The sequence below is a fragment of the Rhinichthys klamathensis genome, unplaced genomic scaffold (genome assembly GCF_029890125.1).
Source record: "Rhinichthys klamathensis goyatoka isolate OS25496 unplaced genomic scaffold, OSU_Roscu_1.1 h1tg000343l_1, whole genome shotgun sequence".
In the NCBI taxonomy this organism is placed as follows: Eukaryota; Metazoa; Chordata; class Actinopteri; order Cypriniformes; family Leuciscidae; genus Rhinichthys; species Rhinichthys klamathensis.
In genome coordinates, this window is record NW_026606857.1 from 881665 (window position 1) to 893874 (window position 12210).

Genomic DNA, 12210 nt, shown 5'->3' on the forward strand with positions numbered 1-12210 from the left:
GCCATGGCGGAGACGCCCCTTCGGGAGACCAGGCCTGACTCCCAATGGCCGGGGACCTATATCCCCCCCAAAAAAAATTCTTGGGAGGAGTGACAGGCTCAGGGACGTGCTCAGGGGCCGGGACAGGCTCCGGGCTGGGCAGGACCAGTGGTGAAGGCTCGGGCCTGGACGGAACCAGAGGTGAAGGCTCGGGGCTGAACGGGACAAGCGGAGAAGGCTCGGGACTGGACGGGACCAGCAGTAAAGGCTCGGGACTGGACGGAACCAGAGGCGAAGGCTCGGGACTGGACGGAACCGGCAGTGAAGGCTCGGGGCTGGACGGGACCAGCGGAGAAGGCTCGGGGCTTCTGTATTGCATTTATTTGCTCTCTGACAAAACAGTCGTGATCTTTTCAACACATAACACTGCAGACATATATTATACTTGACCTCTTCAGGCATATATGCAAGAATTCTTTGAGGAGCATAAATAAAATGAGTATCACATTTTACATATGTCCTTTTACAAAAGGGGCAGTAAAAGAGAGTATTTCTACTCGGCAATGTGGACTCCACAGGCGAATTGATAAGCTCCTAGTCATTCAGGTGGAGAGAGGATAAACATGGCAGCGAAATCCCGGAGAGAGGGATAGGGATTGATTTCCCGCTGAAACCTGCTTTAGTGGAGCGTGAGAGAGTTTCAAGGGACTTCATCTCTCCTCACCACCAGACTGTGTCTGCGGCTCATCACAGTGTGGGTGAAAGAGCCCATCTACACCTTGAGCTAGCGCTGTGAATAGCGTTCTAGTTGGTTGCGTGAGTGAGTGTAAGAGCCTGAGACAGAGTGTGAATGTGAGAGAGACGGCTTTCTCTCTTTAAACTATTCACATTGCAAAGTGATAGACATAATTATCCAAGTGTTAATGGGAGAACGGTGAATAAGAGACTAATTAAGGGTGTCACAGAGGAGAAAGAAGAGGCAAGCCCACACAAACACACACACACTGATGCTGAAGATGATGGATGATGTAGCAGTGTTGGGGAAGATACTTTGAAACTCATACTCAGTACTCAGTATTTAAAGTTCAATCACATTCAAGCTACATTTTTGAAAAGAGTAGTTAGCTACACTAAAAGCTACTAACAAAAAATATATAATTTTAATAACTGGTGATATGGCTCATTTTGTTGAGGGCAACAATAAGGATCTCTATTTGTGTGATACACAAAACTTGAACAGATACATTTAATTAAAGCACCCTAATTACATAAAACAATGATAAACATTTAACTTCATGCTTTGCTATGAAAAAGAATATAACATTTAGTACAGGGACGCACGAATCTATAAATTATTTTTGAACCACTTGACTAATGTGAACTAATTTAAATATGACTAAGACTCAAGATGGAGAAGATAGCTGTGTGCAAAATGCTGTGTCACAAAAATAACAATGCTTGTATATCAATACTATTCAAAAGTTTGAGGTCTTGGAAAAAAAATATATAAAATTCCTTTTTTTACAGAATTTTTTTAAATCTTACCCCAAACTTTTGAATCATAGTGTATATTTTATAATATTTAATTTTCAAAAAATGAGTACACATGACACTGATGAAGGGTTGAACCTGAAAACGTTCTGCTGCACATCGGTGTTTTTTTTTTGTTTTTTGTTTTTGCACTATAGTCTGTTTGTTGGCCTCTGTATAATAAATTGATGTGAGCTTTTTGGCCTATATTTTGAAGTGTACAGAATAGATCTATATTTTTCTTTTTCTTTTTTGCTGTTTTCTACACACCTAAAGCTATTTTTTTTATTCACTTTTCTTGGGTGAGTGTTTGGCGCTATGCTATTTATTTACTTATTTTAATTATTTATTATTTTATAATTATATTATTTTATAATTTCTTATATATATTAACTAATTTGTTAAAGGGTCAGATCAGAGTAACTGTTTCATATTATGTAAATTTTATGTTGTGCAGTGATGTATCAGTCATACTTTAATACTGTTCAGTGTTCATAGGATTAGTAGCATATTCATATGCCAAATATACATGGTACTCCAATATGCTTCAAAGAATACCATGCTGTTGTCCAAAAAAACATGGTATATCCAAAAACATCTGCATTCATCATAGAGTTCATATAATACATTTTATTTAGATAATAATCTTTAGCAGGAATTGTAAGTGCAGCCCTTCTTGTTACTTCTGTTGATGGCAGACCATGACGTCACTGGCCGAATGACCACAGTTATGAAAACTGTCATGTCAACTTAAAATCAGATTTTCCCTTTGTTCCAGTAAGTGGAGTAATTTGTTTACTTGTTGTCTCTGTGGAATTTTCACACAGATATATATATCTCCTTGAGCACTGCCACGGGTTGCTGAGGGCAATGGAGATTGATTATTCCTCTAGATATCGTGTTCATAAAATAAGAGCCATATATCCCTATACATTCGTCAGTCTCCCCTTGCAGAAATGCAAAATGGTTCTCAATCTCATATAAATGCCATTTTGACTCATACCAAGCATGTTCCATAAAACTCCAAAAATAATTAACAAAATGCTTCTTCAGAAACATTACAAATCCAAGTTCAAGGTTTATTGTCTCATAACCATTAATAAAAGTCCAAGTGAGGACGGTCGCCCGACCTTGAATAAAATACACTGGCGGTCTGCAGTACTTTGCCCTAGTTTTGTTCTTTCAGCCATTTCCTTTGTTTATATGCGTGATCAAGTATCCCAAACTCAATGCTAACTTTATGACGTTTTAAAAACTATTTAAATACCCCAGAATGCATTTTTCCTTCCTGTGGTGACATATTTACTATTGAAACAGGAAGCTATTTGTTATATAGCCAGTAGCCATTATTTTACGTCACAGTGACAAACCATGACTAGCTACTTGATATTAGGTGGTTGACTTTGAAACCAATCAGCATTTGACTTGAAGCAGTGCATGTCTGTTAGAAATTTTAGTCGGACTTTGGACAGTGGCAACAACACATTGCGATGTATCGTATGCCATCAAAAGTACTGCGAGAGCAATTGAGATGACATTATTTCATGATTACCCAGACTCACTGACGACAACGGTGATGTGCGTTTTATGTTTTAAAATTATAATTTTGTTTTTTTAGTAGTCATACTGATATAGAAGTGTGCAGCGCTACAAACAAGTACAGCAAACTTGTAGCTTTTTGGTTAAAGAATACAAATAATTAACATTTTAAATCACAATTGTTTTTTTTTCCCCAATTCGTGCTGACCTATAGTATTTAGCCTTAACAATGTAGGCTTAACATGAGCTTTCTTCTTTTTTCTTTTTGTTCTAATCATTGAAAAATAGCTTTAAAATTCAACTGCCTGTTTAGGTCGAGCAAGCGCAACTACTAGAAGAAAAAAGTGTCAAAATCAAACACTACTATTACTACACTGTCTGGTGGTGTTAGGGGAGGGGCTTTCTCATTCTAAAGAGCATTTGATTGGACACAAATTTGGATACGCCCCTGAGTGTGTGTTTCTCTTTCCCAAAAGAGAAATGTATATTTTTAAATCTGCTAAAAGTGAATTTTTTTCAATGTTTAGCAGTACACTAGCACATAGATGGCATCTAAGTTAGCACATTTGGACTAAAAGCCATAAAAAAAGGATTTTTAAGTGTATTTTCGACCGTGACGTAGTAACATGCTCCTACAACCTCTCTATGCTTTACGTCTCTCTTGGCATATTATTAAGAGTCTTGACTCCAGTTAAAGTGTTGGGCATAGAGAGACATTTGAGTGTGCGGATGAAATGTGCAATGATTGCCTTCACATGGAGCGGAGAGTCATTTCATAACCCGACGGGACTGGATAAGATCTCCCAGATGTGCTACTTATCACTCCTACACTGTGTGGAGAATATTGCCAGATAATCAAGTTTGCCACTCTATAATTAGTTCTGGTTCACTAAAGGAAAGTGTCATCATAGATGCTTCTCTGTGTGTGTTTGGGGGAACACCTCACGGAAAATACCTAATCTTAAAAATCAAAAACACCTTGCCAAAGAGTAGGCTGGTTTCTAGCTTTTTTTGTGCAAATGTTGTTATTAGATGCAACATAATTTTTTTGCCCCCATTATAAAAATGATTCAAACCACCCAAAGCCATTTTCATTGCCAGAACAGGAAGATTGTATCCTTAACACAGAACCTATAGCACAGAGAGATTCATCCTCATGTAACGTCTAGAGAAGGGTCAGGACACAGAGGCAAGAGCGGCTTTATTACAGTCTTTCAACAGATGGGAAATAACTTTAAGGTTACAGAATGTTACAGAATTTTCAGTATGTCACATGATCCTTCAGAAATTATTCTAATATTGAAATTCTAAATCTGAAATTCTAACCCAATAGGATTTTCCCAAAGGCTTTTGGATTATCGCTAAAAACAAGCTCTGTGATCTACAACAGTTTATGATACTTGCACATTTTGTCCATCAAGATGATTATCACAGATGAACACAACTTTTATGAATTTTGAAGCTTAAATGCAGTCGCCTAAAGTTAAAAGCTAAAGGTAGCCCGATCTCATGAAAGTGTGTATCTATAGCACGAATTTTATTTCTCGTACCATTTATATGGCAAAAATAGTTTTTGCATGCATATGATACGCACTTTATGGTGTGTAAGACGCATGCACTCCACACCCCTAATCCTACCCAAGGGGATTACAGTGCATATAATTTGCATGCAAAAACTATTTTTGGTGTATAAATGGCACGAGAAATAAAAATTGTGCTATAGATATGGACTTTCATGAGATCGTGTTGAACAAACTACCTGTAACGGTTATCAGCTGGAGTGCCCTTGAGAGCCACCTGAGGGCACTCCATATCAGACTATCATTGTTCACTCACAACTACATTTCCCATAATTCACTGCCCGGACTCATCATCCCTGATTATCACATTCACCTGTGTCTCATTATATTGTTTAGTTCACCCCATATAAGCCTGATTCACCTCATCATTCCCTGTGAAGTCTTGTACGTTATTCCACTGCAATTCTGAGCTTTTCCTTTGTTGTCTTTGTTCCTGGTTCTTGATCTCTGCCTGTGTCCTGGTTTTCCCGTTCCTGCCTAACCCTCTGGATTTGTTTGTTTGGATTGCCTGCCTGTGTATGACCTTTGCCTTGATTCTGATTCTGATTCTGATTTTGATTCACTTCAATAAACTGCATTTGGATCTTTAAACTTCGTGTCTTGGAGCAGTTCATAACACTACCCCACAGTCCCACAAATTCAACATCACCATCACTAAGCTTCCGACAACTCTTTTTAATGGTTTTCTATCTAAAAACATTTTCCCAGAACGTTTGAGTTAGAATAGTTTATAAGAGCACAATTATAAACATAACAAGGCTTCAAAAGAGTTTACCTGTTCGGCTTAATGACGTTTAATCTCCTTGACTGACTCTGTAGTCCCATTTAGCCACTTGTTAGCAACTACCTTTTTCAAGACGCGTAACAGCTTTTAAAAAAATCATTCACTGATGTATTTTATATTGTAGAATAAAACGTAAAAGTGTCTTGAGCTTATGTTCACCACAGACCTTATTTCAGCCATTTAACCAAAACCCCATTCAAAAAACCCATTGACTTCAGGACGATTGAACCGGAAGTGCTAAAATGCTAACTCGCTTCCGCGTTTCGGCCTACAAAGTGATGTCATATCTGTACCACTCTATTGCATATGCATTTGTAGGAGTTTCCCTTTCAGACACCAACTTTATGGGAAGAGAGTATTTAAATGAATCATGCAAGGCGATTTACTAAGATTTGCGCTAGTCAATTTATTGGTATTTGCGCTATTATTTACCGCCCCAAAAAAAGAATGTCTTAACCAGATGCTAATTTGCTCTGCTCTTGGTAGATTGTGTTGGTCACTATGGAAATGTTAGGCCTATGTTCTTTATGTTCTTTCATTTGTGGGTCATCAGAAGATCACGTGCAGAACTTTCCACTCCCATCTGCACTTTTGGAATTGCGCTCTCATGCTATTTTTTACAAACTGAGGGATGAGTTGTTGAAATTATTTTATGTGTTAGTCAACATGTTATGGAGTCTGTTGATAGAACTTCAAATCTTTTGAACCCTTTCATGTGACATGGTTTCTCAAAGCCTGTGGCTTAGAAGGAAAGCTCTTTTGCGTCATCATCACATGCTGTTGAATCTCTGAGAAGTGTTCAGGCATGTATGCGCTCATTTACACAGCCTTCTGCTCTCCTGCGTCTTATGTCTGTCTCATGTGCAGGCGTGTGAAACTGCTTCCGTCAGTCCATGGCCTCTTCTTCCCCTTTCCACTCCACTAGGAAGCCAAGAACACCCACAAACCCCTGGTTACATAGCACCCTGTATCCATGGAGACCGGCCGAGCCATCTGGAAGACAATATCCATGTGGCTTAATCACATTCAGAAGTAATAATCATTTCTTTTAATAAACTCAGCAAACCTGCAGGATGCGAAGACAGTTTTTTAGCTCTAACATTTGTCATCCGGACCGGCTCTTGGAAAGACACTAATGTTCTCATTTTGCCTAATGGTTGCTGTCAAGAACTTGAGTGACAAAAATGTCAGACGTGGGGATCTTCTGTACCGACTCAATCACACCGCTGCAGTTTACCCGCCGTGGTGAAGGCTCAATGAAAGATGAGGAGATGTGCGGCCTGCAGAAGTCTTGCCAACACAGCAGATCAATGTCACTGCAGCTCAGTTTCCTTTTAGTGATAAATCTCTGGCTTACTTTTGTCTGATAACAGTCCACCAAGAGTAAAACAAAACCTGTGCCCCGTTTTATCCAGCAGCTGACATTATCTTCTGAAGTTGAAATAACCACCAAAAAAGAATACATATAATAAAATATGCAATAAATATCATAAAATGTGTTATATTCAAAGTAATCTAGAGTCCTATAATAGCTTTACGACAAAGTTATTTAAATATATTATGTTTTTTGGATATTAACTTAATGTAGTGTGTTGCATAGCTGTTTGAGAATGTAAAAGGTCTGCAAAGCTTCAAAGATCAAAGTGTCTATCAAATGAAAGAACCGATTCTGAACTGCCTTGCCCTTAAGCGAGTCGTCAGTAATTCCAGTCTTACTTCCTGCACGACATGGGTTTGTAACAAATTTGCAAATTGCCAGCCTATAGGTCTTCATTGGCTGCCCGTGAACAACATCTACACTAAATCCACTTTGAATGCACCTCCAAAAGATTAGGACTCAAATTGATATCTGTTCATACTAATGGCTGTTTCGTTTCCAACAGACGGGACATCTGACCAATTAGAGCTGGGTAGGCTCTTGGAAATGAGGGCTTTAGAGAGACTGAGTCCTTTATCAAACTGTTGCAGACACTGTGAGAAAAGAGGGGATGCTGCAATGTTTATAATGAGAATTTATATTTTCGACCTTGGATGCATGTAAACCTTTTGTAGGAGACCTCCAAAGCAAAATTAGGAACCTTTAAAATGGCATAATATGGGCATAATTAGCATAATTTGTGTCCAGAATTCAAAGATGGTGCATTAACCAATGGTTTTTTAGCAATATTGATGTTGTTGACACACTATGTGGATGTGGGCTACTCTGTTTCTCACACAAAACTGCTGTAAGGCTTGGAATATTTTTTTGTTTGTATATAGTTTGAATCAGCATGGCAAATCCTTCACTGAACTGAATCAATCAGTTGTGCATTTCCTGTACAACGGGCTGCTTAACCCCCGTAGTATGATGCATCTTTGGAGAAATTTGGTGTAGGATTTACTTTCACTCATTTGGTGTAGGATTTACTATTCACTCAGAATTTGCTAGTAAATTTTACAAATAATTACAAAGAAATATTATTTTTTTAATAAAATGAAGTATTCCTTTATTTACATGAAAAATCAGAGTTACTTGTTTGCACATCAATCGTTTGAACCTCGTTGGTTCAACAATATTTCATTCCAGTTTTCTGGCCTGTGTGTCATTGTTGTAGTCGTGTAGTTTTTCTCCCTGGCAAAGGTGCATTTAGGGGATTCTCTACAGAAACATTTTTGTTATCCTGGTTGAAAGTCTCCTCATATCCTGGTAGCAATCACTATGTTAAGCAATCTAAATGTATTTTTATAAATATATATCATCTGTGGAAGGCGTACCATAAAATGTTGCCATCGTGGAGGACCGAGAAAAGAAAACATGCTAGTCTTTCTGTCGTGACGTCATGAAGCGTCCCGCGGCCATTGTCATTTACGAATCACCACAACACCCTACTTCAAACAGATCATGCCAAAATCAGGCTGAAATCGTGAAGTCTGAACTCGGCTTTAGTAACATATCTAAGTAACAATAAATGTATCGAAAATGTCTACTTTTGTGTTCCACGTTTAAAAAAAGTCATTTCTTTTAACTTGAGTCGCCTTCTCTGTTGTGAAAGCTTTCATTATTTAAAGAATGTTGACTAGGTCTAGTATAATGAGTTTCTTAACAGCTTAACTCTTCTTAACACAGTGGGAGAGTTTCAGTTGAATCTCTCTCTCTTTCATGTTCATGTCTTTTGTATTATTACTTTCATCTCAAGAGCAGCTTATGTCCACATATGGGATGTTGGATAGTTTGCCATTGAATACTTTTGTCACATGTTCGTTGCAGAGATCACATTAGTTGTTGGCTTTATAGTTGTGCAAATTAAATCTTCACCCTCTTCATACTTCCGAAATTGCATTTTGTGCCGAATTTACAACTGCGGCGACAGACAAATGTGCAATTAGTTTGCAGTGAATGGGTGTATGGAGTTCTGCTGCTCTGGGATCGATTATAACAGAGTCACCCAGTGTTGCTTTATGAGGAACTCAGAGCTGATAGAAACGGTAACAGAAGGAGAGTAGGACACAATTACCCTTTATATGCTTGGATCTAACTCTCAGTTGGTCTCAGTCTCAGAAGGACCATTAGGAATGTTTATTACAGGTAATTAATTTGGGATTATTGTGATAGCATCCCTCTCAGGCTTTCCCTGGATTCCCTGTGCAAGCATTCATCTTTTCAGCATTGAGCAGCTCATTTTGTAAGCATTTGCTTAATGAGGAAATGTAATGCTAACTGGATTGAAATATTTCCCTGATGTTACATTTACCATTTTTAACACTTACCTGCACGATTTGGGGGGAAAATCAAATAATTTTGATTTGTCTGGTAAAAATTGTTACTGTTGTTTTTATTGTTGTGGTTATTATTATTATTATTAAATAAAATAATAAGAAGTATTGCTATTGTAATTTCACTCTAAAATAAAAAAGTAGTATTTAAGATGTTTTTATATATATTTTATACATTACAACTAAAATTACAATACTAGTATTTATGCCTGTCTTAATTTCCTCATTTTCAAACATTAAACCATCTAATGCATGCAGTTGGCTTCATTGACCAACTTCGATGGTCAATGAAGAGAACACAGCGCTGTATGAACAGCGCACAATGCAGATTGAGGAACGGCCCATCTCTCGCTATACTCACTGGAGTTTGCATCTTTCATTAATCTTGGCATCTCATACATCCCATGTCTCCACATGACCTCCGTGTCAAACTGTGGCATCCGTTTAATCATGTTTGCGTCAAAGAAATCAATGCAGTAGATGAGCTGGCGCTTTTTAAGTGTTAACGTCTATCCCAGTTTTCAAATCCGGAAAGTACACAATTTGCATGCGCCCAACACAAGGTCACCCTCAGACTGGACAAATAGACGCCACATGGAGACAAAAGCAAACAAGGCGAACAAACTAAAAGCCCTAGAGAAATAAACATAAGCCTTTATAATTCTGCTCCGCTATCAGCCGGCACATCCCAGTCCGACAACCAAATGAGCTTTTCCGAGCTGCAGCCTGGGATAAAGCCTATTGGCTGGCACTGTGCTGCCGTACGCAGATAGAAAATCAGGGGCTCGTCCTATGCCCCTTCCATTAAAACTCTATTATCTCTGCAGAAAATGCTTTGGAAAATCTCTGAAGTAGCCACAGCTACGTAGAAAGCTCAGAGATGTGGAGAGAGGGATGTGTTGAAGTGCATGCGGGCTCAATCGATTGAGAGTTTGAGTGGGCACTGTTGGCATGGAGCTGGACTGAACAGCACAGCTGGAGGCCTGGAGCTGTGAACGTTGACTGAACCAAGTCTGAAGCTGTCCAGAACATACAGTATAAGGCTGCTTAAGGCAAGCTTCAGAATGTCAAAAAAAAAAAAAAAAAAAATCAAAATATACAACAGTAATATACAACAGTTTGCGCATGTTACAGTACATTTACATTTGCTGCCACTGAATTTTAAACAAGAAAACTCAGCAAACATACAATAAAGCCCATAATAGACACGCATTGATTACATAGAAGTGAATGATTAGATTTCCATTGGTGCTCATTAAAAATGTACAGATGCATTATCCCAGACAATTGGAGAATTTCCATAATAAAAAAAACAAACAAATTTCATAATGTCAAGTTTTAAATGATGGAATAAAATATTAAAGTCTCATGTTCAAGATCAAGTCAATTAATTAATTAGTCCAATCAACCAAATTGTTGTTGTTTTTTTACTCCGACATAGATAAAGATCATACTTTACCTAATAAATAAATATGAATGCATGTATGCATAATGCATGATAACTACAACCTAAAGCATATATTATAATATGATATACAATATTAGGGTGTTTAAACTGTACAGAAATATTCCCATATTTATATTTTATAATATTCACAGGGCATAAATTCAGGTTGGCCCCTTGGCTGTGATTGTTGATTTGTAATAAACCAGATAGTTAACTAACTACTGTAAACACTATATATTTCTAAATATTTTCAATATGATTGGTTTCTATTGGATTTCTTGTTGTGTAAAAACATTTTTTTTTTTTTTGAGTTTTCAAAGTTGTTAAGCATCATTGAATCCCTGTTTTTCAGGTTGCAAATCTTTTTTTTCTTTTTTTTTAACCATCAAATTTATGTTTTCAGTGATGTATACTGATATGGTTGGGTTTTTTCCATTCACATTTTGCTATTTCTTAACAGATTACACTTTGCTCATCTGAGCAGCACAGTGTGTGAGTGTTTAATAGGATGACTCATCTTCAGTCATCAGCTCACTAGTAACTGCAATAAAGTCAAAGTATCATATATTAAGTATTCTATTTGCTGAAGTCAAGTCATAAATCCTCAAAGTCTGACCCAAGTCAAATCTATGATTTTCCAGTTCATATCTCTGGTATTTCATGCTAGAGTGGCAGAATAATAAATGTGTGAATTGCTGCTATTGATCTCAGTGGACAGTCTGAATTATTCTCCCATTTCATTTATTCTTTTAGTATTACTACACATAAAATGCTGTGATCATGATAAATGATTCTTGTAGTCATTTAGAAGGTGACCAAGGTCTGCTCACATGTTGCTAGTGATATCAAACAGCTCATGTCCATATGAACATGAAAACATTTTGTAGTTTTTAGTTGTGTTGCTGCTGAATCTGATTAGTGGACTGGTGTGATTTTGTTCTGCAGCATGCTGACATTTTATATCTTAAAGTTTATATCTTATATCTTCAAAGTTGCGACCGACTTCAGTAGGCCTATTGTGATGTGTTTTTGTTTTTTCTTATCTTTGTTTCGTTCTTTCCTATTTTTGTCCTATTCGCGGGAATGTTACACTGTGCAAGAATGATTGCACTTAATTTGTACTTTTGTTGAAAATGTTTTGGATTTCTAAAAGATGTGTGTTTGCACTGTTATAATGCGTGCTTGTCTGTCACTTTAAATTCTCGGGCTCGTTACTGCAGGATGGATTCTGATTGGCTGTCAATGTTTTTATCGTTCATCAGCTGGATCAAATTGTTCTGAAAGAGATTTTTAGAATTATATATTTGTTGTTATCTTTATACCAGTAGTTATCGGCCTTTAGAAGTATTTCATTAGTACTTTTATTAAATGTACAATGTATTCAAATGCTCAAGAGCCTATGTATTGTTTTGGTAATTTGTGCTTTTAAAATTGCCTGTCAAACAGCTGTTTTGTTTCAGTTCACTTTCAGATTTCACTAGAGATCATTTGTTTTGCTATTGAAATTCAGTAAGTACAAGAACATTTTGCTCTCACACAGAAACCACCCATTTGTAAAAAGACATAATGATCTCAGTTATGTAACTAAGTTTAATGTT